The sequence below is a fragment of the Phalacrocorax carbo genome, chromosome 2 (assembly GCF_963921805.1).
Source record: "Phalacrocorax carbo chromosome 2, bPhaCar2.1, whole genome shotgun sequence".
NCBI lineage: Eukaryota > Metazoa > Chordata > Aves > Suliformes > Phalacrocoracidae > Phalacrocorax > Phalacrocorax carbo.
Window position 1 is genome coordinate 71,295,321 of NC_087514.1, and position 27,121 is coordinate 71,322,441.

The 27,121-nt window shown below is 40.1% G+C and overlaps 1 protein-coding gene across 11 annotated transcripts in view; it reads right to left on the reverse strand.

The window, feature by feature from the left end:
* LOC104050949 (poly(rC)-binding protein 3) overlaps positions 1 to 27,121 on the reverse strand; it is a 512,398-nt gene that overhangs the window by 87,871 nt on the left and 397,406 nt on the right. The window lies entirely within an intron of this gene.

Consider the following 27,121-nt stretch of genomic DNA (forward strand, 5'->3'; position numbering starts at 1 on the left):
AAAGTTATTCCAGGAAGCTGTGAGAAAGTAAAACAAAAAGACATCATTGGGGAGCTCATTTTAGAGGCAGCACAGCAGGATGTGCAGCCACAGGAAAACAATATTCAAAAAATCTGACCTAGATAACAGTATTTCCTAGTGACTAGAATTCACTAAAAACAACAGATTAAAAATGTGCTGCACAGGATTCTTTGAAGCCTGAGTGTCACATTCAGTTTAAATAACCCAACCCAACCTTGCTAAAAATAAAAGCAACTTTTATTTCCTGCCTTACCAAAAAATAACAACAAAGAAAGCTGAGAGTTCTGCTATTATGAAGAGGCTTACAATACGTTAGTATAAAAGAGAGCTCTGACTTCATAGGGTTTTATATGAGTGAACGCTTTCTTTGGCTATGAGTGAAGCTGATAAGCTCACAGACCTGAGTGTTGGGTTCAAAGGGATTCCAAATGCAAAAGCAAAGCTCAGCAGAAAGTCTCAAAGTTTCCATATTATAAACCTAAAACATTTTCACATAATTTTAGTAGAAAATCATGATGATTAAATTATGCTGTCTCATGGTAGCAGTCTGTTAGCACATGTTAGGCAATAATCTTCAAGCCTTTCCTACTTCCCTGATTCTCCCTGAGTGCTATGGTGAAAATCCTTTTTACAAAAGAAGGCTCAGTTGTGTGTTTCACATAGAAGAAGAAGGGAGAATCAAACCCTTTCCTCCTAGAGAAAGCTTTTGAGTTGTGTTGAATACAGCCCCAGGTTAACACTCCATTCAAGAAGCTACTCGCATGTTTCTGTACTCAAAAGTTAAGCATGTGCTTAAGCACTATACTAATGCCAAAGCGCCCTTCTACATCAAGCCTATATTCACCTTAGAAGTAGATATGGTTTACTTTAAAAGCTTTAGTTTAGTAGACTACAGTTACTAGCTAACGTAGGGACTATTCATCACATAGGGCCCATTGCCCAGAGAGCTGGTGGAGTCACCATTGCTGGAGGTTTTCAGAAAATGTGTAGACATGACACTTCAGGACATGGTTTAGGAGGCATAGGGGTGTTGGGTTGGACTTGATGATCCTAGAGGTCTTTTCCAACCTCAATCATAGAATCAGGGGATTCTATGATCCCCTGAAGATAGCAAAGTACTGGTCAACCGTGTTGCAGGAAAGAAAAGATTCACTGCAACTCCCGCAACCTGGGGAGTAAGCACTCCGCAAAACAATCCCTACTGGATTTAACGGGGGTGACTGAAGAGTTTGCCGGTCTTCCCATCCTCTTCCCACACCAGCCCACTGCCACAGTTAAATTGATGAGTTAGTCACTTGAAGTCTCCAGCCACCTCAGTTCACACGCTGCCTCAAGACCAAAAAAAACCTGAAGGTGAATTACACTGCCCTAGCACTGGGAGCTGCAGTGGCTGGGGAGCAGGCACACTACTTTTTGCTATTTTTACCTCAAGGATACGGAATTCCAGCAGAGGCAGGGCAAAGTAATCACCAGTAACTTTTTAAACTGCCTCAGTCTGAATCAACAGAGCTCTTCAATCACAGCCTATGGGAGCAAAACAGATCCCTGCTTCCCATCCGCTCCATGTAATCTACCCACAAAAGGATTTGCTAAAGTGTATTTCAATTTGCTTTCTTTCGTTGCCTCAATCACTGACAAATCTGTGGAATTAAACTTTTTATAACTCATTTCACCAAGTAGGTGAAGTTTCTTCTTAGACAGGCAGTTCTGCCTAGTAAGGCAGCTACCTGCGTGGCTTTATGTCTTGGGCAAATTTGCAGACTTACCAGAATGAAATCTGAGCAAAGCAGCCTCGCATGTTTTAACTGATTGTATTCTTGCATTTTAGAGTTACTATTTTTAGGTCTCGCAAGCTGACATCTTCTCCTTGCAGGGCCAGCAATCAGAAGTTAAACTTGGTATCTTGGAGTCAGTGCTCTTCCACCTGAGATTTTTGTGTGTTGTCTCAGAAGTCCTAACACAACTGGCACCTGTCCAAGTGTTTCTAGTGACAGTGACTGCTTCGTAGTCATCTGCAAGACCTCCCTAGTGTTTTCTTTCTTACCCTCAAGAACACCACTTTACTTGACTGTATTCCCTTTAAGCCTATCTATAATGTGGAACTGCTACAAGGTCCTCCTGCTGTTTCAGAGGTCTCTGGCAGCAACCTTTTGCTGGAGATTGATTTACTCCATTTGGTGTCTAGTGCTTCTGCATCAGCTTCCATCATCTCAAAGTTCAAAACGCGGTTACAGGCTGAATAGCTAACACAGGCTATGCTGCTCTCCTACTGTCAGGGTGCATGCTGCCTTCACCCCTCTGCCCAAGAACTTAAAAGTAAGATTGCTCCCAGTTTTTACCTGATCCTTTCCGACTTGAGAAGCTTTGAAAAAAGCTGTTCCAAACTATTTTGCTATTTTACTGTTCAATCAGAATCATGATGCTTTTTTCCTGTATCTGGATGGATGTTTCTCCTTTGGAGGACACCATTTCCATTGAATATCACACAGTCAAATAATCCTTCCTTCCTGCTTGATGTTCCATGTGACTGATTTGGGACTCTACATTAACTTTGGCAGCTAAAATTGTCTAAACTGTTTAATGCTTAATAATGGAGTCTCTTCGTGCATGCATGAATCTGAGGTTTCCACTTTCAGCTCCTCGAACTCCAGAAAAGGGATCAGCTTGCTGTTCCTTTATATTTAGTTACTTCATTTTACTTGAGCCCCTTCTTGTGAGGAACATTTCAGTATGAGTGTGGATCTTAAGAATTAAATTCTAGGAAAAGTTGGCAAGAACAGCAGAAGACAGACAACGGCAATGTGCCACAACACTCAAAGTAAACGGACTTATATTAGGTAGGGATAGTGCCACTTAAGCTCTGAATCAGGAGCTCATTCTGTGGGGACGTATATCTGATCTCTACGACACTGGGGCAAATGAGGAACAGCTTCAGTACATTGACTGGATTTACATCAATGGTAGAGGAGAAGGCGATAACTAGTTTTATAGAATGTAATTCTAAAAGTAGAAGCAGCCTGTAGGTCTGTCATCTTCCCCCACCAATCCTGAGTCTATACAGACTCACAGGAAGTAATTCAGGGGGAAAAAACCCAACTAACTAAGACTCTCACCTATACCTTTTGTTTTTTCTGGTCCTAACAAATAGTCCATTTTCACAGTAAGGTCAGAAAACAATTACCCAACCATCTGCTGTATTTCCTTGAATTCTCATTTATTTTCTCTACAGGGAAATACTGGAAAGTCTGTCCTTACCGAAGGCTGCCCAAAATCTGTACTTAAGCTGTGACTAAGCATTGCTTTGGATCACTCAAGTCCCAATATCAGTAAAACAGTTAAATTTGTGCTGAGGTTTATTTCCGTTGAGCTAAAGGCTTACCTATATGCTAAAGCCTCAGTGAAATAAAAAGTATTTAAACCATATACTTACATTTACACAAGGGAGATGGATTTAACCAGAATGTTCAACTACTCTATGGAGATGGGCTTAAGTAAATCAAGGCAAGTAACAGATTACATTTAGAAGTACTGCTCTGTGGTCCTGTGATATCACAATAATTAAGATGGGACTGCAGAAGTGGCAAACCACACTTTGCACCCCTCACCTACTTCGCAGAAAATATACTTATAAATTAATATAATTAGGGATTTTTAGATGTATCATTGGTTGAACCATGCTCTTGCCCTTCTCTTTGGGATTATTTTACTGTCTGTCTGGTTTATTTCACCAGGAATAAGAGATTCCCAATTTCCACATGAAGACTTACTCCTATCATTGGGAAATAACATATTTTCAAGTTCAGATAAGGTAAAATTAATGTGCCAAAATGCAGGTAACTCACCTGAGGATGAGCCGCCTCAGACTGATGTAATAAATTATCATTATTTCACTCCCTACTGCAGAGATATTGGAAGAAGCTTAAGCTGTTGTCTGAAATACAATTTTGGTGACTGTAAAATCCAGTCAGATCCACAAGTACAAATTCAAATTATCCAAAGTGATTGATAGTTACACTGTTCTCCAAAGTCTTAATATGTCTCAGAAAAGTTGATGTATGTAGAATTCACAATCAGTAATAACTTATTTTTAAAACTTAAGATCTAATTTGGATAGATACAAGTAAATGACATTTAAATGATTTCAGAAAAGCTCTTTTGCATTTACCAAAGCCATGAATTTTAAGCCCCACATCTCAGGCTTGAAAGCCCAGAGTAGCTGTTTAGCAAGGTAGAGTAGAAAACAGAGACCCAATAAGCAACTGACACATTTATAACATAATTCTGTGAGGACTGTCACACAATGATCTCCACATAAATGTATGTACATATACAAATTTTTAACTGTACAGTGTATACACTTTATAAGGATATTAAAAATATATACATAGATTATGTACAACACTATTAAATTTGCACCAAGGTGTACATCAAATTAACAGAATTTCCGATTATACAAATACTAGTACTTCTTCCAAAAAAGTAGCAAAAAGGAATTATCTCTTCCTTTTAGTCTTATAATTTAAATTTAAAAGACACCAAAATTTACACTAATCAAAACAGAAGAAAGCACCAGTTTCACTGGAGATTTTATAAAAATATTATTCTCTGCTTTGCTTGTGCTCCTCAGACTTATTACTGCAATTCTCTTGCAGTTCGGTTAAATGTCAATGCTCCAATTACTTTAATAGTCAAACTGTGCGCTATTTTCACCACACAGTCATTCAGGCTTGTCATGTTTGACAAATCCAGTAATTGAGATGAACTCTTGGAGAATACTGACATGTAACCAGTCATTTCCTACTGCAGAACATTGACCTCTGCAGCGTAAACCGCAGAGGATTTATTCAGCAGCTTGAAAAAATAAACAGGCTTGTTAAGTTTAAGATCATCGTTTCACACATCTCCACTCATTTCCTTGTTTATTCACTTTATGTTTCATTGGGGTGGGAATTAAAACATTAGGAGCGCTTCGAATAAGCATGGAAAAAGGACTAGAGCAAATATTCTGAAAAACTATTGTAAATTAAAAATCGCCTAACAGATTACTAGAGACTGAGTGTACTGTCAAACAGCTTCAAATTCCCCCTCAATCCTCCCTTGCCCCCGAGCAGCTGCACCCCACCCCAGCTTCAGCTCTTTAACAGAAGAAGGTATTATACAAATTACATACAATATTTATGTAACAGTGCTTGTTTCAGTCAGTCATTACAGTACATTAACCCTTGCTGGGGCCTTTTTATTTTTACCATTCCTCCACCGAGATGTCCTGCAGCCAATATGTAGGCAATGCACTGAAACCTCAGGACTATCCCCGCTCACCTCAGATTCACTGAGCCAAGCACAAACGCTGCAAAACCTACCAAGAATGTACTTGCTGGGCTGGCAGGTCCTTGAGTGATGCCTTTGGGACAACCAGCAGTGTTTGACGGATCTGGACAGCTACAAGCCCATCACAGTTGCATTGAAAAACAAACTAATATTTTGCAATGCCAGCTCATTACAAAGAGAAAATGCAACAAAGATTTGGGATGAGGATGCAACCTAATTCAAATGCAATTGTGAAGATCCCCTGTGATTTACATCAACTGGAGACCTGACGCTACTTTTGTTATAATTATGAAAATCACTATGGACCTTTCTACAAGAATTTAGCTGTTCTTTGGATGAAGTGCTGACATTTCCTATAAATAATAATGGAAAAAAAAAAAAAAAGAAAAAAGAGTTGTGATCAAAAGTAAATGGTGGATAAAAATATAAAGAAGAAATAATCCACACAGGTAATACCAGCTTCCAAAAAGTGACCTTTGCAGTTGCCAAAATATACCTTTGAATGCTTCTGACTGCCTTTATTGGAGACGGTGGCTGGTCTAGGACATGTTACTAAACTGGGCTATAAGACACCTTGCTTCATGTCCCCCTCTCCCAAAGACATTTTGCTTGATCTTGGCAAGTGAATTAATTTATCTATTTTACAAGCTGATTGATTGCTCCTCCCAGAAGTCTTTGAAAGAAATGTGATAACTATTATAGGTCACTTAGATTCTGCAGGGGATAAAGACTTATTAAGTACCAAAGACAGCCTGTCCATACAATTTTTTTAATACATACTAATTCACAAGCAAGTGTATGGCAACCACTGAGGCTGAAAGGGCAACAGGAATTACCTGAGAAGGCAGAACTAAAAGCAAGAGTTTTGTAGGAAATTAAGAGCTAGAAATTACTTGCGCAAAATTCTGTTCCTAGGAAACAGTTCAAATACCCAATAGAAGGGGAAAGTGAATAACTAAACAGCTGCACTCTGATTAAACTATGTGTTTATCTTCACACTATTTCCTTCCAGTATTACTTTTTCAATCAAGCAGGCATTGCCCACCTGAGAGATAGAGACCAGAAATCTGTGAGGCTACTCAGAGCTTCTGGCAGTGTACAAAGCCCAGGAGCTGGTGGGTGAGAATAACACGCTCTGTCACTACTGAGGTCACTCAACCCTTCTCAGGGAGGAAGGCAGTAACTCTTCCTTCAGCTGGAGGCTCCAGTTTCTGCCCTTTTCCACAGGAATACACAAGTTCTTCATGAAAGATGGTTAGTTGCTCATACGTCGTGCATTCAAACAGAAATTAGCCTGTGGTACAGTGCGCAGCTGACTGAAACAATTCACTGCATTTACTTTGAGGAGTCTGACTCAGAAGAATAGAGGACTGACTCTAAATTACAGTCCTTTTCATGGTCTCACAATCCTTATTATCTCCATTTGTCATGTGCACTGTGTGTCCATCCTTACCAAGTAGTGGTAAGTAGTGCATTTGCAGAGATCATGAATTAACTTTCTGCCTATTCACATGACACAAACCTAGTTGAGTCTTGTGATGAGGAACAACCAGTAGCAAGAAGGTCATAGGGGAGACTAGGTGCTCTCCCAAGGTACTGCAAGCTGAATAGCAGAGCTCCCTGAAGGCAACGTGGCCTCTTGCACCATCTGCATGTGACTGTAGCTGCTGAAGGAGTTTCTAGGAGTGTCAAAGCACTACACAGTCCTAATCCACAGAGCATCTGTGGGTACCACCACAATGCAGAGAGGACAACTCTTCAGGCTGAACTATGAACACCCAGGGCTAACACACAGTAGGAGGGAAGAGGGTTGCTACCTCTGCAAGGCAGAGCCACAAAGCCTGAAGAACTGCACACATGCAATAGTGGTCAGTGCTCTGCCCTCTTCCTCACCGTACAGCAACCCCCTACTATAAAAGTCCCCATCAGTCTTCCTGACTGAAGGAAAGCAGGTTATGTCCCATCTGCCACTGTGTACTGGATCGACTTTTTTTTCCTTCCTTCTTCCCCACCATCTTGCTGGTAGACAATTATATTACACTAAGTAGTCCAGACAATTTCACACCACGTGCACCTGAGCAGGAGATTAACCTTTTCCATCCAGAGACACCAGCCTTGCTGCCCTCCCTCCGTGGCTTCACCACCTCCCGTAACAGTGGGGCTCTGGCAGAAAGCCTTTGCCTTTCTGTTAATGAGGAGCAAAACAACATGCTAACACTAATACCTAGTGCTTTGAGGTCTGCGTTGGGCTGCCTACTGCTCAGCAGGTACATCTGAGGTGTTGGTTATGATGTGCGAAGCTGTAAACGGGCATCAGACAACTGCTCAACCCAGCTCTGGGAAATGGGGGGAAAAAGTATTTTCCTGTCACAAGACACAGTAAATCCAAACCTGTGAACTCCTAAAACTTCACCCTCCTCCCTTCTCCAGTAAATCCAAGCCTGGTCTGATGTATCCAAATGACTGTCCCTCTCCCTGCGCCTTCTCGCCATAGCTGCAGAGTAGATTCTCACTGTTGCACAAAAAAACAGGATTGCAACTCCAGTGCTCTTCATGAGGGCAGCAAACTGTAGGCCACGGCAAAGAGCAAGTTCTTCAAACAAACCGTAACATGATGACCTTCCAGGTATGATTAGGGAAAGCTGATCCATATGGCAGCGAGTCTGTGCTAGAGGACCTTATGAGATGCCTTCCAGCACTCTGTCCTATGACTCTGCTTGCAAAGCCCCATTTATCAGACAGCGTTTGTGGCAAAGGCAGAGCTTGTGTTCCTAGGTGGTACATGCAACGTATCGGCCTGCTAACTTATTTTGTTACCTATGTAAGGTCATCTATGTTATCTAGTCACTAGCACACAACTCAGATTATTTGCCAACAGTATATAAAATTTTATTCAGAGGGTTAGCATTGATAAATCACACAGAAAAAAATACACTATTATTAGCTAGTGGCTAATAACTAAGGAAGTGTCTGAGAAACTGCTTTCCAACACTTCCCTTTTGCTGCCACACAAAGCAACTTACTGTACAAGAGATGGTTGGTAACGATTAGATGAGAAATAAACATGCTTCAGAAAACTCAAGATTTACATGATATTTTTCCTGCATAAAAATCTGGGGGAAAATGTGTCCACAATATATCTGCTCCTGGTATTTGGACCTGCCTCATGAAATTAATCTTTTCTTTTAATAATCGGTCATCAGTATTTCTCAGGGAACATTTTCAGGCCCCAAAGGCTGTCAAAGCCACTTTTGCTGACTGTTTCAAAGTCAGCCGTATCTCTTCTGACAGTCTGAAAACAGATTATCACATCCTGTATTTTTTTTTCAGGCCACATCCTCCTGCTCTGCAATCAAACTCCCAGCCAGCCAGATGTTTGAATATCTAGTCTGAAAAAAAAAGACTTTGCTCTTGCAGAAAGAGGCAACAAGGAGGGAGAAGCAAAAGGGCAGGAAGAAAGCATCATACTCAAATGTTTAACCACAGTGCATTTAAACAATATTTTGCTCTCAGTTACAAAATTAACAAACATTCCGTTCCTTAAAAATACATTTGTGCTTTTCTGAATGTTATTTCAGGTTACTTCATGGATTTTTTGACTCACTGATAGTTCACTTTATGCTGTCTTATTTAAAAAAAAAATCAGAGCCAAAATTATCTTCTAGATGCTAAAATTGCTCTGACTTGTGAGAGAATTCATGACTGCCACAACAATCTCCACTCATGTCTCCAGGCTCCTGAATTACTTAAATCTGTCTGTAAAGCACCCTAATATATTCTAAGTGGAAAGGTTACATCTATGAAGAATATAATAAATTGGTGTTAATAGTACCTAATAAATGACTTGTTAACACATCTGGAATGAAGGAGCCGAAGGGCCTGATGTCACATAAACAACCACATATTATTTTGAAATCACAGTAACCGTTTCAATCTTGGAAACAATTAGTTTTGGTTATGTACTGAATATGCTGCTCATGCTAATATTAGTTATCTTTAATATTCCTTACATTTATATTGCAACAACTGTACTAAGTTCATTACAGAACAAAAGATGCAGTCCTAGCTTTGGCAGGCTTAGTCTTCAAAGATGAGAAGAGTAAGAGTGGAAGGATAGCAGGAAAGAAACGGGTTAGTCTGTGTCTCGCAAGCTACAGGGTACTAAACATTGTGCACACATGACTAAACACATCTGTGTGCAATGCAATTACTAAAGTGCATTTTCTTGAAGCATCACTCACAGCCTCACATGTAGGAAGGCCTGTTCACATCAGTGCTGCATCTCACAAGCTACAGGAGAAAGAGAAAATCCTTTAGGGATAGTCGCAACAGGATACAAAGGCCTCCGTAAATAATTACCTCCTCCCATAACCATGGAAAACTGAGATAAAACACACTCATTTAGTCATAAAGCTGCTTTCATAAACTTACTGACATAGAAGAGACCAAAAAAAAAAAAGACAATAAAAGAACAGAAACTAGTCAGGGCTTTTCTTGATGCTAAACCAGACCTCCTTTTAATCATATTTGCTTTATAGGGCTCTGGGGGCTATGATGCTTTTGCCAAAATCTTTTTTGAGTTGCTAAAGCATAATCTCACAACCCAGACAGCTTTTTCATTCATTCTGCAAATTTAAACCATTTTGGCTGTTCTAAGACAATACATTCCCTGGCACCGGTATTTTCAGTCATAAATTCTGTGTATATTATACAGAATTTTTAACATATAAACATACATACATAGATGGAATAGTAGTCCACTTTGTTTATGTATACTTGCATATAACTTACACAGTATGCAATATATTTTATATATGTATAGGTAGTATACTGTGCTATGCCTTTTTTCCTTAATACATTGCAAAACTCATTGTACTGCCTAAACAAGTACCAATGGAGAATGTTTATTATGCATCTTGGGCTTGATACATAACTTTTTCCCCTTTTAAACCTATTTAATTAAATTGAGAGTTCTAAATTCTAAAACTGTAAAACCCAAATAATGAACTGTACCAATAGCTGCACTGTACCACGACTCTCTAACACCTAACCCCAATATCTTAAAAGCACTTTACAGACTTGATCTGCATGTTTACCTGTTTCCCTTTCAATATGGAGAAGTGGAGTAGCTGTTGAATATTTTCTGTTAATTGCTCTCAAACATCTGTTGAATAACTCTGAGAAAACATGAAATCAAAAGGGTGTTTTTAATAGAAGATTTTTCTTTATGTGCCTTTCACATACTCATTCATAAGCATATCTAATACATCAAACCCTAAAAACCGATAGAAAACTTCAAATTACTTTGAGTGGAGACAGAATTTTATTCCTAAAGGCACACATCTGCAGACGCTGAACTCTACTGCCTACACTTAAAACATGAAAGTTTACAAATAAGAAGGAAAAAAGAAAAAACCCTTCACACAACAAAAATAAATAATAAAATGCAAGCACACACACGCACCCAGAGGAAGCCTGTTTTGGTGCTACAGTAAGGAATCATTTGAACTTAATGTTTCTGGTTGGTTTTCATCCCATTACAGACCTGCCTACTTACTGTTAACACACACTTAATCCTGCCAACGCTGTTCTACAGACAACATTATCAATGTGCAACCATAAATGAACAAAATTACCATCTGCACACTGAAGAACAGAACTGCAAACATAATTATATCTCTTACGATTGTAAGTACACGGTTGTTTTAAATTTGGACTTATAACCTGTTTTTCAAACAACAGCTTCAGTCTGCTTCCAAGTCACCAAGGTAATGGCTGTAATAAGTAGCTATACCTCCTAATCAGCAAGTGTCACAATAAGCATAGTGCATCTATCTATCTATCTAATCTTTTTTGGCCATGTTATTATGGTTTATGAACAGTTTTACCACCCATATGTTATGCTGTCATGTTCTTCTAAAAGCTGGTTATTAGGATTAACTGGAGAAAGTGAAATATGAATGCCTGTATAAATTGCAGAGCTGACTGCTACTAAAAGCAAGGTGTCCTAGGTCAGAGGAAGACATGTCATGCATTGCAGGGCATCCCACTTATTTAGGTGGGAAAGCCACAGAATTTGCTTTGGCCTCTGTGGGGCTTTCTGACTGATTGCCACAGTTGACTTTATATGGAAAACAACAGCTGACCCTCTGTCCTGGTTTTGGCTGGGGTAGAGTTAATTTTCTTCCTACTAGCTGATATAGTGCCGTGTTTTGGATTTTAGGATGAGAATAATGTTGGCCAACATACCGATGTTTTAGTTGTTGCTGAGCAGTGCTTACACTAAGTCAAGGACTTTTCAGCTTCTCATACTACCCTGCCAGCGAGGAGGCTGGAGGGGCACAGCCAGGACAGCTGATCCCAACTGGCCAAAGGGATATTCCACACCATATGATGTCACGCTGAACAAAAATCAGGCGGCAGTTGGCCAGAGGGAGCACGGCTGGTGCTCAGGAACTGGCTGGGCATCAGTCGGTGGCTGGTAAGCACTTAACACTGTACATCACTGGCTTTGTATATTCTTTTATCATTATTATTATTTCCCCTTCATCTTCTGTCCTATTAAATTGTCTTTATCTCAACCCATGAGGTTTACCTTTTTTCCAGTTCTCTCCCCCATCCCACTGGGGGGGAGTGAGCAAACAGCTGTGGGGTGTTTAGCTGCCTGTCAGGTTAAACCATGGCACCCGCATTTATTTGTACTGCACTAATATATTCTATACATGACTGTACAAAACAGTAGGATCAATCCTTCTTCTCACCACCTTTAAAGCCAGATGCTGTAATGACCATGTTATTCATCACATTAAAACCAGTATGCCTCATGAAGAATTATTGATATCCCTTTCTGACCTTAACAATACACCACTTTCATTAGGAAAATGACTACTTTCATTAGGAAAAAAGTTCACGATGAAATCAGACGTCCTTAGATGCAGACTCCTTAATTTTTGGTACAACATATAAGAGATACACAGTGGAGAATAACTAGAAAACAAAAAGAAATTTAAAAAATCCCACCAAAACCCAAAAATACTCATCAGGGATCTATGACCCACAACAATGACTTGCATAAGAACCAATACTGGAAGGCAGTGTGGGGCAGGGGGAGTGGGTGGGATGACAAATTTCATCTGTGACATATTAGCAGAAGTGCTATATGCAAAAGACAGGAGGCAATTATTGTCCTTCACTCAGCACTGAGGAGGCCCCAGCTGATGTTTGGCGCATTGCATCTGGGGGAAATGCGGGGAAATTGGAAAGAATCTAGGAGAAAACAACTTATTTAAGAGAGTTCCTAAAGCTCTGACCATGAAGGAGAGACCGAAAGGTGGGGTTTCCTATTCTTGATAAAAAAGGAGAGTTTTCTGAGAGGAAAATGTTCTTGTAAATCAGGACAGTGCTGTTTTACTCCATGTCTGGACAAAAAATTACTGGTTTAACATGCAATTAAAAAGAAAAAAAGAATTATTCTGTTTCTAATTAATAAGAGGAAAAACCTTTTAACTGAAAGGACCACTAAGCATGGAAGCAGACTACTGCATGCAATCCACTTTGCTACAGATTTTTAAGAAAAAAATCCCGTAAGAGATAATGGAACTATAAATAATTCTCCCTCCTAAATAAAGATCCCTCCTAGCAGAAGCAGCGTAAGAACTGTAGTGGTCCCCCCAGCAGAGGGGAACAGATGAGCACCTTCCCTCTGTAGCCTAGCTTCCTGCCTCAGCTGAACAAGAGGGGCTGGCAGGGGCCAGCACTCCCACCCGACGGCCTGGAGGAGTCACCTCCCTGAGGAGCTGCTTGGCCCTCTGGTCTTGTACTTCCGAAGCAGAGTTAAACAGGGCTGCATAACAACGTTTCCGTCTTCCTGCATGCAGGAGTCAAACAACATACTTTCTTCACAAGTCCCTTTGTCAGCACATCATCCAAGAGCCCTCTGCTGTTTCTTAGACCCACCTTCCTGGTGTTTCTGTGGCTGCTTCTGCCCCTCCCTACTACCCTCTGCCCTGGCCTTCCAAGCCTTCTCAAACCTTTGCACAGACAACAGCTCCCTGCAGACTGTGGGGAACAGTCTGCTACTCTTGGAGGAGTCTGGCTACATAAAGAAGGTAAACAACCTCTTGACACCTATCCTGACAGCAAGGCTGAGATCCACCCAGGGTATACTATGATGTATTTGTCACTAAAGCACTAGGCAAGCCATTTCTGTGCCACCTCTTACTACTTTATTAGAATGGCAATTTCAGTGTTGGAAGTTCACACACTTCTCCAGGGTGGACTCGTCTCCATTCCAAAGTTTCTGTATCCTTCTTTTCTGACAAGCATCTTTAAATGTCTCTTCAACTACTGTAGAAGGATTCCTTCAAAACAGCATGAAGCTTACAAACTGGGAGGAGACCTTTTTTTGTAGCTGCCTCTGAGATTCAAGAAAAGGTCTTTGGCCAAAATTGCCTATGTACAGTTCCAGGGAGTTTCATTCTGCTCATGATCAGCAGCATTGCACCAGAGACATGAAGCTAGCGTGGCAAGCTGTAGACAGGCAGCATCCACACCAGTACTTTGATGACCTTATACATTGAGTGAGCCCACGGTTGGCTGCTAAAGCAAACGGGATGCCAGCTGATGATGCACAGCATAGGCGCTGTGTGCTCGCAGCGCTACCCCTACTAATGAGGTAGGTTGCTGCGCTCTGCAATAGCTGAAGTTTCTATGGAGCTTTTATCTTCAGCTTCAGTGAGTCACAATAATCCAGCCTGGTTGTGCAGAATCGCTACTGCTAGATCCATGCCAAAGAAAAGGAAGCATAGCTTCTTGGACAGCCAGAAGTAGATTAATTAATTTCTGACTATTTCTAGCATCTTGGTATCGAAATACCAGCTAGAGTAGAATACTGCACAGAATTTGCAATTCTTTGAAAAACAAAGGTCAAGTGCCTTCCCAGAGAAAAGGGGTCGCTACTTATTCTAGTTCCCTCAAATAACTCACACTAAATGCATTTCTATGCTGTGGCTTAGATACAACCTGAGCCAGTCACTCTTGCTGAGTAATTTAACAGTATCTTGTGATCTACATGTCAAAACCAGTAGAAGAATCAAGTATGGATGTTAATAGGATTTAAAAGGTACTTTGCAGTAGCAACGGCTAGAGACACAATTAGGTCTCTGCCTTTGCTAGTCATGGAAATATAATGAAAGATTAGTATAAGTAATTACATTACAGTGGTCAAAATAAAAGAGCTAAGCACTGAGTTCTCTTTGGTGTCTCTACTTACTTTCAAGTTTGAGGTAGCAGTTCCTTAATGCCTTAACTATGATAATATACTGTGGAGGCTGTACTGCAGATGTACCTTTAGCATTCTTTTTGCTTCTTATGAAGCAAAACTAAATAAAGGCAGCACAAAATGGTACTTTGCAACATATGTTGGAATAAACACTCCTCTGATATGCAACAGCTAAACATTACGGTGTAGATGTATGAGAGGATGGGCAGCGTTTGGTACTCTGCAGTAAAAGCTGCTAGTAAACAGCACCTCATAGGTGAGATGACAGCCTAAAATGTTCAATATAAACTCTCTTGGTTGGAAGAAAAAAATCCCAGCCCAGAAAATTAATCCTTAAGGTGGTCAAAAACCCCTAATGTTCCACCGTGTTCCTCTGAAACAACCTACCTTGTTAGTTATTATTAATGCTTTTGAGCAAAGGGATGTTTGGCAGCAGCTGGAGGTAGCTGCTGGCTTTTTACCCCAACAGGCTGAAGGGAGGGAAAGGAGAGAAGGACTGGCTTTTCCTAGTGACAGAATCTAGAATATGGGCTGAAGAGTCTAGAGGGCATCTGCACACAGTGTTACTGACAAAAAGGGGTTACCAGGATGTTTTCCCCTCTGAGGTAATGCATTGAAAAAGACAGAGTTGCACATTAAGCAAGATCAACATCTGACCCTCCATGGGGTCCCCAAGACCTGCAGTACTTCCTGCAAGAAATAACACCTTGTAATGCAAGGACCTTGAGTCAGTGAATGTGCCTGATAGGCACATCTAGGACATGGTACCCATACAGCCAGACACTATCAGAGCATGAGAACTTTCAACCTGAGCAATGTGCTAAAGGATGCCTCTGTCTTATTCATTCATGCCTTGCTGGGATAAAAAAAGACTTGCCTTACAACGCAATGATCTTTTGATTTCTCCATCAGTTGTGGCCTTTGGCTTTCTATTAGCAGCTGTAAATGCACAGCTGGTAGGAAGCTACAAGCAGGTTGGCAAGGTACTACCCTGCAGAAGATGACTGGACAAAGGTGAGCACGTACAGCACCCATCCTGTTCTCACTCCAGTGGAGCAGTAGCTGTGACCTGTAGCCACCTGCAGGTCCAGCCATCGGCACAGAAGCCCCCAAGGAGCAATCTCGTTTTAGAGATCCCAGGCACATCAGTAGAGACCTTCTCTACACCCATTGGGGCTGCAACACACAGTGGTGGGATGCACACCCAGTCCCTGGAAATACCCTTCTCCCCATGAGTAGCTTACAAATGAGCTTAGCATAATCCACTCCTACTGGTGATGGTTTACTGGGCATCACTTTGTTACATCCTGCCAAAGATTAAGAGAGTTCAGGTTGCTTTCTCAGCCCATGAATCTCATGTAGTATCACCAAGTAGTATTCTGTAAATCCTCAGCTGCTACTATAAAATGAAATAAAATTACTAATAAGCCCTATTTTTAACCACAAAACACGTTACTCATTATGCAATATACGTTTCTGTCATTCTCTGAGGAAAAACTGACTAACTGCTTACATTATATCTCACTGGAAATATTACAAAGAAAACAAGCCAGGCCATTGAAGGATGAAAATAACCATCATGGCAACGTGTGGTACAGGGGCTGATCCTGAGAGACAGGTATTTATTCTGAAGAAATGTAAATTACAACAGGAGTTTTGAAAAAAGCTCTGCCACTTAAGGAAATTGTCTTTCTTACATCAAGGAAGTCACATTTACCCCAATATTATTTGCTTATGCTTAACCCATATTGCTCTGTTCTTGTGCGCAGGGGTGGAGAACAGTGGCATACAAGATTAATGGAATCCTGACTTCCCCACCCTACCCCCCCAGTATCCTTTCTGCTGCTCTTTGGGACTATAACTGAGTGTAATATAGAAAGGTAGTTTTCTGAGAAACTATAGTGGCCGCCACTTACCTTTGAACATACGGTCAATTTGACAAAATCTCTAGCAGCCTTATGGTTTCATACCTATGTATACACCTTGTTTTTGCCTCAACAGGCAATGGTATAAACCTGTATCTTTTTTCCTTTCTGCTGACTGCCCGTCACTTGCACGCATTAACAAAGAGGAGCATACAGGGAACTACTACTGCTGCTAAGTGACATTACGTTTCTGCAAATGCGATGGGTAGTCATGTCTCAGGAATCCTGTATGTCCTCTGCACACAAAACCTGCAGACCTCCAGAACAGCTGCTACTTATTAGTAGTCTATAAATCTGCACACCCATAAATGTGTTGGATGTGCTTGGTTAGCTACCAGATATGCAGAAAGGTAATGGTGTGGCACTCATTAGAATTCATGAATATACTTTTTGTAGCGCTTTTTTTGTCCCCAGAGGTATATTCAGGCCAAATCAATGGCCTCCAGAAAGTGGTGATGATGCAGTGCACAGCTTGGAAATCAATTCATGAGGGAGGGTGATATGAAAGATTAATTAGATACTTGTACTTTCTGGGGCTACAGTTGTCATTTTTGTGGAAAGGCACCTGTTACATGCAAGTGTTTACCAGGTTTGACAAAACAGGGCATAACTGGACATGAAACCTTAAAAATTCATACTTGCAATTGAAAGAGTAAACATTTACAGGACACCTCAGCCATCGTTTTACCCATGCAGTGTGCCACGTGGAAGAATGGTGATGCCCTAACATTACTGTTAAAAGGTTCATAGTAATGACTACCTGCTAAACACAATATAATTAGAGAATACTTCCCTATGAATTAAATGCAAATACTTTGATATGTGACTGAGTGAGCACATTTAGTTACTATTATTATATTAAATATAATTTAAACCCCATTCTCAAGTGCCTGATATTTTTTCTGAAATGGTAGTCAGGCAGAATACAGTATTTCCACACCAGGGGCAGGAGGGAGACTGGAAAGCTTGGTGAGGCATGAAAAATTGAATTTCAGCAAGGCAACGGAAGGGACATTGTTGGGCAATTACAGCACTCCAGTGTTTGCAGTCCGCAAAGGCTGCAATCATCTGTGGCAACAGTGTGGTGTACGACTCCCCCAAGGCAGTGCACTCTAGTTAAATCAATTTGTCAGAAGCGGGGATGCTCCCTCCCTTCTGCAGAGGAGACCCACCGGAGCGGAGGACAGCTGGGGCGCACAGCTGTCTCTCTGCAGCAGATCAATTAGAACATCAAAATTCATCTGCTAATTAGCAAGCATGTACAGAGGGGAAAGAAACCTCCCTTAAATGAATCATTTCCATGTTTTAATGAATTCAGTGACATCCCAAATTTAGAGCCTAGCCCAACGAGAAGAGACACAGCCACGTGAGGCACCACCTAACAGGATGAGACAATTTCAGTATTGCAGAAGTGTAATCTGCTGCTGAAGTGAAAATAAAACTCACTAAAACTAAAAATTTGCACTTCCAGTATCAGTGAAAGAAGGTGCACATCTAGTAGAGCTACTAATGTCCGATCACAGTGTAAACACTGATCACTGTAACGTGGCACTGAGAGTAAATACGAGTGGCACCAGGAAAAACACTAATCCTGGTCAGCCTGACACACTGCTTGCTCTGAAATACGCTGAAAAGTCCCTTGACTTCTGTGATGGAGAACTGGGCCTCCAGTCAGCAATGTTTATCCTTGCTTTTATTTATTTTTATATTCGACCTTTGCGTTGTTATTAGAATGACACTTACTGTTTATTCACATGTTGCAATGCTGCCGAGGGGTGTTTTTACAAGAGAACTTGGCCAAAGTCAGCTGCTGATTCAATGCCTTTTCAAGGCTTAGCAGGACAAGGTCACTAATTTTTTTTCTGACACTTTTAGCATGGTTTAGCGTGGTAGCAGAGACAAAAAAAAAAAAAAAGTAGTCATACTACTTTTTACATCAAAGCTCAGAGCATAGCTGTTAATTCTTGCATGTGCAGTTCCCAGCCCAAAGAGGAGCCAAGCACGTTGATTGGCAATACATAGAAAAATAATTTCTTCAGTTGTGAAGGGCACCACCAGCCTCCCTAGTTAATTCCAGTGCCTCAGCCATCACAGCCTAATCGCAATGGACTTGAGAGGCTCTTCTCCGGATACTGAGCACAAACCCTTTGTTTGGAAGTCTGTCCAAGAATGCTTGTATAATGGGTATCTTGTCAGAAATTATTATGAAAAAAGGAACATCTTTGTGGAGAGGACTAAGACACAACAATCTCCCAGAAACAGTAGCATAGTAAGGGAAACTAAAACTGGCATCAGCGATGACCCTACTGCTCTTTTGAAGCAGTTGATTCACTATAATTCAATCAATTTTCCCAAGGTGTTTATTTTTTAAGGCGCCATTTTCTTACAACTGTATGCAGATATGATTTTTAGGCCATTTGGCATCAAATAAGCAACTGCAACTCATTATTTTCAAATACATGACTATAACCTGCAACACGGAGAAGCCACAACACACAATACTTATTCGGAAACTATATTCTTTAACTTGACATACAGGGTGCTGAGTGCTTACCTTGTTCTTAGCTGTTGAGCTGCCTCACCAAGATTTTTTCTTTTGTTCTTTTAACAGCACTCATTAAAACCAAAACTGCATTGGATGGCTGAAAACACAAAGCCACACAGCAATGCCAGTACAGGAGGAGCTCAGTTCTCTAAGGGAAGGCTATGAAATGTTATTGTTAGCTCTGCTGCAGTAAAACAAACTGCCACAGAGAGCCACATCCATTCTCATCTACTAAAGGAGATGAGCTGAAAGTAAGTCACAGAGGAGGTCAACCAAGATAAGTACAGTGCCTCGCTTGCCTTGCAATAACGAAAAGCATGCATGAAAAATGTTTAATAATATTAGGAAGTTTTATCACCACCCTCACTTCTTTTCAAATCCTGCATTGGACTTTCATCTTACACTGATCCCCATTAGACGAAGTAAAGTCTATGCATGAGAAGGAAGAGCATGACCCACCAAGTTTTACAGCTCTAAGCTGCCATTTAGTTCTAAATTTCTTTCTAAAGTGAGGACCGCTGAATATGGCAAGCACTGAGCTGTAATATATATACTCCATTAAAAGCAGTCCAGAGAATGTGACATTCTTATCATATTACCTCAGTTACTGGCAGAATAATATAATTATGATTCACATTGAAGTGGCCTACAAAATGAATTTAATAAAATTTTAATATAAAATATGGCCACTTAGAGCATATTCCATTCAATAGCTTGTTCAGTCAAGATGCTGTGTAGGGAGGGGAAGTGCATGGTTGTCTTTCGCTGTAACAAAACAACAATTGCTTTTAAGTCAAATATGGCATCAGGATGTGTAAGCAGACGTTAGAGGATGCATGGGTGTCACTGCTATTGTGCTGTACTCTGTAAATAATTTGGCATGAGTGACTGCTGTGTCACTTTCAGTCCCTTATGCTTACAATATAAAAACATGGAAAAGCTTAATATTTGAGAGGACCTAGCACGGAAAGAGTAACTAATTCACTGAGAAAACTCTTCTCCTACCTGCATTCATGCAGACCAAGTGGCTGGATTCTGTTCTGAAGGACACTGGTGCAAATTACGAGTGTTGTCACTGAAAGCACAGCAGTTGCTGTGATTCTACACTGTTCTGACCGAGTTGATATCTACGGATTTACTTATAACTAGATTACTTCAAAGCAGAGTGTGTCCCATTGATTAGATCTTAGGTAAGTCCAAATGCAAGGAGATACTGTGTAGGTGTGCAAAATTCTTACCATTTAGGTAGATTTTCAGAGAAGCAGCTTGGGAACTATGGTTGCAAATGTTCAGATATGAAACTAAATGCAGAAAATACACAAAAGATGATAGATGTGAGAGGTACTAAATACAAAAGGCATTTGTGCAGGAATTTAAGTTCATTACCGTGCACATTTTCTGCAGCACGATCTTGGATTTGTTGCTCTTCAGTTTTATGCTTTTGAGTTTTAAGGCTCTAGCAAAGCTCTGGTAACACAGGAAGAGCCGTGGTGAGTTAAAAAAAATTCAGTGGAGAGCTACCTTTTAGTTTACAGCATCTGAGGGTCCAGACATGCAGTTTACAACTATTTACAACATTTTAGCTATTTGACTATGATTTCCTAGCTGTTTATGAGATTTTTCTTGAAGGTGGAGTAAGTCCATTAATTCCATGGATGCCATTCATGGACTTTGTTGTTGTTTTATTTTGTTGGAGGTGTTTGGGTTTTTTTTTCTTGTTTTGGTTTTTTTGTTGTTGTTTTTTGTTTTAAAAACCCTGTCCATCTGTTTATCTCCCAGGGCTCCCACCACATCCCTTACTGCCTCATAGCATCTGTCTCCTTTATCCTTTCCTTACACTAGCTCCAGTTGCTCTTTTCCCATTACTTTATTCTGTTATTTTAATTTCTTTTTGATTCTTATCTGCTATGTCTGAACATCTTTGTTTATTGTGTCTTCATTTCCACCCCACAGCAACCCTACGATCCCACATCCTCTCCATGCTGCCTCTGGTGACATTCTAGCACCGGAGTAACCTTCCTGCCACATCCACCTTCTGCTTCACACCCCAGTTTTGGCACTACCTCCAGGTCTTTAGTAGCATTATTCTTACCTGCACAACTCATCTCTCAGCCTCTTGCTTTCCCTCTGTCTCTGCTTGTATTTCCTCTTAAACTCTGTATTTAAAATTACCATCACCAGCCACAGCTTCCTTACAATTCCCCTTTCCAAGATTCCCTCAGAGATCAAGATGATTTCTTCTGAAATTACTCCTTAACTATACTTTGAGTGATTTCTCTTTTTCCCTACCACTCACTCTACCTCTGTTCAGGAGGCCATGGGGATACTGAACGCCCCCAGCAAGCTTTTCCAAATGCACTCTAGTCTGGAATTTTGTTCAATTATTTTATTTTAGATTTATTTAGTGTCACATCAAGTTCTACTTGCATCTCTGCTCCATGTTGCTGCCATCTACGATGCACCAACTCCTTCCTTCCCTTCTTCACAACTAACTGAACTAATTTTTGATGACTGGGTCCTCCACTTGTTCAGTTAGACACTTTACCACCCTATCTTCATTCAGCCAAAAGCACTGATTCAAGTCTTCCACCCTGCCAGACTAACCTTTAATTTTACTGCTTTCCAACTGAGAACATGTTCCCTCTTACTGCCATGATAGCCTTATCTATCTTCTGATCTCAGCCAAAACAGAGCATCAACCCCTCCTCCTCACTCCCTGTCACTAGAAGTCCCAGTGATTTCCAGGTCAGGAATGCTGATGACTTTTTATCTATTATCAGTTTACTCTTGCATTCTCTTGCTTTCTTTGCCCCCAAGCATATGGCTGAAGATCACCTCCCTTTTCCACCTTTTCCATCCTCAACTCACTTATTGTTCTACCTCATTATGGATCAGGGGAATTGATACCCACTTCCCACAAGCATTTTTGAAAATACTGTTTTGAACTCTCCATTTCCATTTTTGACACCTCTTGCAGCCTGGTTTCTACTTCTTGTACAAATTCCTGCCTTCACTGATGGCTTTAGTGCCTTCTTTTTGGTCACGTTTTTTAATCAGTACCCTGGCCATCCAACTGCCTTCTGCAAAGTCAGTCAGAAGCTTCTTCTCCAAGTTTAATGCTTTTTTTCCTATCCCTCCAATTATTACTTAAGAGAATAATTCTCACTTTTCCCGCCATGATTTTCAGAAAAGGTCTGACATGGGCAAGTCTTGTGTTCTTTAACCTTCTGCAAGTTATTCCCCAGGTAACATCACCAAGAAATTGGACTACTATGCTGATATCACTGATTTACCTCTCCCATGCATACCTGTCTCCTTTTCTCCATTCTGTATTTGGATCTTTCATTCTGACATTTCCTGTAATAATTAACAAGTTCAAGAAGAACAAGGATAAAACACACTAGACCTACCTGCTACCCCCTTCTTGGCTCTACCACCTTGCCAATCACACAATCGTTGAATGGGATGCCACCTTCAAGTCTACTCTCAGTGTGAATTTTGCTCTCTATGTCCTAATCTTGTAAATGGGCCTGAGATATGACCTTTTCTATTCACCCTCATTGCCAAAACTTCCATGCTGTGCCCTTTTTGCTAGTTTTTACAGCTCTCGGTGCTTCTCAGTTCATGCAGGGATTCAAGAATTGTGATGATCATCCAGTTATGGTAGACAACATTAGATGCATTTACTGTCAGAAACCCCTTGTTCAGATCTTTCAAGTTTTACTCCCTATCCCTACCTAAAGGGTGAAAGAGGCAGGCAGGTGAACGGGGAGGGACAGAATCATACACACCTGAAGCATGGGAGATAAGGTCCTGTATCCAATCTAGGGAAGAGCAACATGGAGGGGAAAAACAAAGGCAAAAATAAGGAAGACGTGGAAATAAAGAAAAGGACAAAGAATCAAATTCAAGCAAAGTTAGAAAGACAAGAATGAATGAAAGTGTGTGCAATAAAGATAAACAGATAAAAGAGAAAAAAATAGTGGGGGGGAATCTTTGATACTTAAAAGGATATTTAAAAGAAATTTAAGTAATCTCAGTTATAATTTTAGGAAAAGAAATAACGACCTCATATAATCAGACATCAACCAAAATCACCTTTTCTTAGCAGGTAGTATATAAAATCTAAAATATTTCCAAAGTTTTCATTAATCTTTAACTTGTTCTTGAAAACAGGGAAGGAATGGGGCTGGTTTGAGAAGATATTCCAAGTTAATGGTGCAGCTCCACAACCATGGCAACAAAGAGTTGACTTCCTGCCGCTGGGGCCTGACATGGGAGCTGCAAACACAGCGCAGCGCTGGGATCCTGATTAATACCAATAGAAGCACTGTGGGTTCACTGCTCTGCAGTAGCACCGCTACTTCATGTGTGTGTTTGTTACTATGCTCACAAGTCATACTAGGTCCTCTCTTGTTTTAGGATTATCTTCCAATGAATTTAAACTCATAACACCTTTTTAAACATATCAGCATTTTACATTAAAAATGTAAGCTATTTTCCTCAGAGCTAGGCAAACAGCTTAGGAAAACCTGTTTTGTTTGAAAACATGTATCTTACCTCTAAACAGAAGATTGTCTCCCAGGTTATTCAAAATAAACAAGAAATCCACTATATTTTTACTGAAAATGAGCTTGAAAAAGAAACTTAAAGCCATTATAGATTACTCTAAACAAAATACAACTTGTTAGAACTGATTTCTACACAAATCCTAATTCATTAAAATCATGCTGAATAGTGAATATCTAAACATAGTATTTATAAAAAAGACAGATCATTAAATACTGTGATTGTTGTCAGAAATACTAAAACAAACAGAATTTTATTGTACAAAATTAAAATACGAGATAGGTCATTTTCAAAGTTGGTGCAGGATATTCTATTCTCAAGACCACTATTTTCTCAGGGAGAAGATTAATTTTTGTTTGCTTCCTAATCTACACATTTTAAAATAATCTATGGTGTAACTATGGTACTTCCATCTGTTCCAGAAACATGCCCTTTCAATTCTACCTTTTCATTTATCAAGACCATGATGAATATAAAATCAGAAGTATCATAAATTATAACAATCAAGCCGCTGAATATATTAGAAGTTGAGTAAAGAAAGATGCTGAAATAATTTGTCTTGCCAAGTGAAATGATGGAAAAGGTAGCAGTGCAGGGGGCAACGCTATGCATGGAAGAAAAATAAATGGAAGGGTCTCTGTTTCACTGACTGCTCAGTATATTTTTTCTGTCCAGTCCTCTCTAGTAGGTTAATAGCTGGGCTGTCTTAACCATGATAGCCTTGATGACTGTATTGACAAGAAATCATGATCTACAGCAGATCTGCTTTTATGAAATGGCTGGATAAGCCCTTCCATTAACAATACTAATCAGATAAAGTATGGCTAATGGATGACCCTGCATCTGGTTAGCATGAACTATTCTGTTTAGTATGTATATGCTGTATTTCTCACGCAAGATCAAGATGTCACTGCTATAAATTTATACATTATGTTTGGAAAATTGTTTATAATTTATTCTCTACATCTGCTGCAACTTTGGAAAACAGAGAGCTGGTTCTTTGTTCTTGTCATTAAATCAGATTATTCTCATTCACTGCTAAAGGTTTTGATGACCGAAACAACAAACAAGGGACCAACATGTAAAGACAGGAATTAATTTATACATTCACTTTTCCCTCCTGGTGTAAAGGAGTTATCTATAAAAAGTATGCCTTGATAATCACATTTCTAGGTAAAACAGAGTATGAAACTGGAAGTATAACAGCCATTTGACAGATCCATTGCATAAACCCATAGTGCCCTAAGTGCCAATCCCTTCACGTAGACATAAAATATTTAAAGTACACAGTGTTTACACATAGTTAATAGATAGTGGTGAGAAATCCCTTTCAGAAAGAATAAGACAGACCAAAAAAACTCCAAAACACAACTTGCCCTGTGAGCTTTACAGAAAGAAGAGATATCTTACGAGGCGCAGCATCCACAAAATTCACATGCCAAGAGATTCCCCCATGCTCTTCTCCATGAAAAGGACGGCATCTGTGCTAAAATGTGTACGAAAACCGTTTTCCTTCAGTCCTGTGCTGGGTTTGCCACCAGATCAGCGTATGCTAGTAACAAAAGCTTTTACACCATTTGTCTTCAGTCAGTGAAAATCTCTCTTACTGGCAACACAGGTTACAGAACTTGGTCGGCTTTGTTCTCTTTTGCAGTGTAACATGCAAAAAGAGAGCAAAACATCACCAATTTATAACAACAACATTTTCTACCTATCTTGCAGAGTCAGTGCAAAGTCAGTTATAGTCTGGACATCAGCAAGAAACTGGAACTGAAGTCACTTACATTGTTCTGATCCTTCCAACTTCAACATTTGTTTTATAGAAGAGTGCCGCAGTCCTTGCAGATGGTGGGTGGCTTTCATTTTAAAGCAAAATTCAGGACTCTTCCAATTTGGCCCAGAAGACAGATTTTTGCTGCAAGACTGCCAGGTTGACAGTAAAGATACAGGCATGTGTCTTTGTAAAGGCGAACACAAAAATTGAAAGTTGCAAACTGTTAAAATGACCTATCCAGTTTAAACCTACTCGTTTGCCCCCTAACATTTATTTATTTTTCCTCTACATCAAAAATCACTTGCTGCTTTACTAGGTTTAATTATCAAGAAGCTCTTGGAAAGCCAAGCTACAGAGAAAAGATTAATAGAGTTCCTAAACCCCTAAGCAAATCCTCAGTTATGAGTTTCTCCTCCCTAATAAGGGCCTTGGACACAGAGGGACAATTTCTGATCAGCAAGGGGCTTGGGAGGTCGAAACATCCCCTCCACCCATGGATCTTGTTTGTTAGCTGGAACTGTGATGCTTAGCGCACTTATAGAAGAACATAAACTATGCCCTAAACTTCTATTTCTTTTATATTAAGAACTTGAGCTGCATGAGCTGGGAAGCAAATGGGCATTTAGAATATTAGTAATTTTTAAACACATTTTACTTCATCCCCCAGAAGTTCCGGAACTTAAATTACTTACACCCAGTAGTACTAGCAATGCTGAACAGTGCATGGCTAACTCATAGCACACACTTATCAACTCACTTATCATACAAAGAAACTAAAACACATTTTCACATCAGGTTACTAATAATCACTCTATAAAGAAAGAACAATTTCATCCTTTAAAAGTGGTTCTTGCTAACCTATAAGTCTAAATTTTCAGTTTCAATCAATGCAAACCTCATAACTTGGAAAAAAAAAAAAACCAAACCCGAACCCCCCCCAAGCTATCTCCCCCCTCCCCCCAAAGGAATACTGTGCCAAAGCTTTTACAAGGGTTACTTAATTTTTTATTTTTAGGTACAATAAGGTTTGGATGCCCTTTCAGCTTTAAAGCTTTGATCTAAATATTGTCATGCCCCATGTAATTTTGGTGTGGTCTAGCGCCACACAGAAACAATGCCTGGGGTTATTTCTGTATATCTTTTTGCCAAATTATGCAGCCTTTCACCTGTGGATGGAAACAGATGCCAGATACTATTAACTGTAAGTGAACTCTTGTATCACACTTCTCTATAATTCATCTATTTTTCTCTAAACTTTAACCTCTGATGCTGCCAAGTTTGGATCCCTCAGTGCTGTTCTTGTGCCTGTGGTGAGGTTTGCTCAGCTTGGTCAATCTTCCTGTAACACCTGTCAACTTACTGTTATGCTTTACATTCTTTCCTTACCCCCTTCACTGTCCTTTTTTTTAAAATTTATTTAATCAAAATGAAAATCAGGGTCTAAATCCTCAGCTTTGAGTCTTACAGAATTGAGCCCTAAAGGACTATGCCAAAAAGTATAATTAAAAAAAAAAAAGATCTTAACCCACACAGTTTGGTTGGCTCCTTTAAGGCCTGGGACAGATCCGGACAGTACAAGTGTTTGCCCTTAACTGGCTCTGTTACTTTCCATCCTCACTGCAAAACAGGAGAGTAGGTAAAGCAAGAAAGAGGAGAGTTTTGCTAAAAGGAGAAACTGA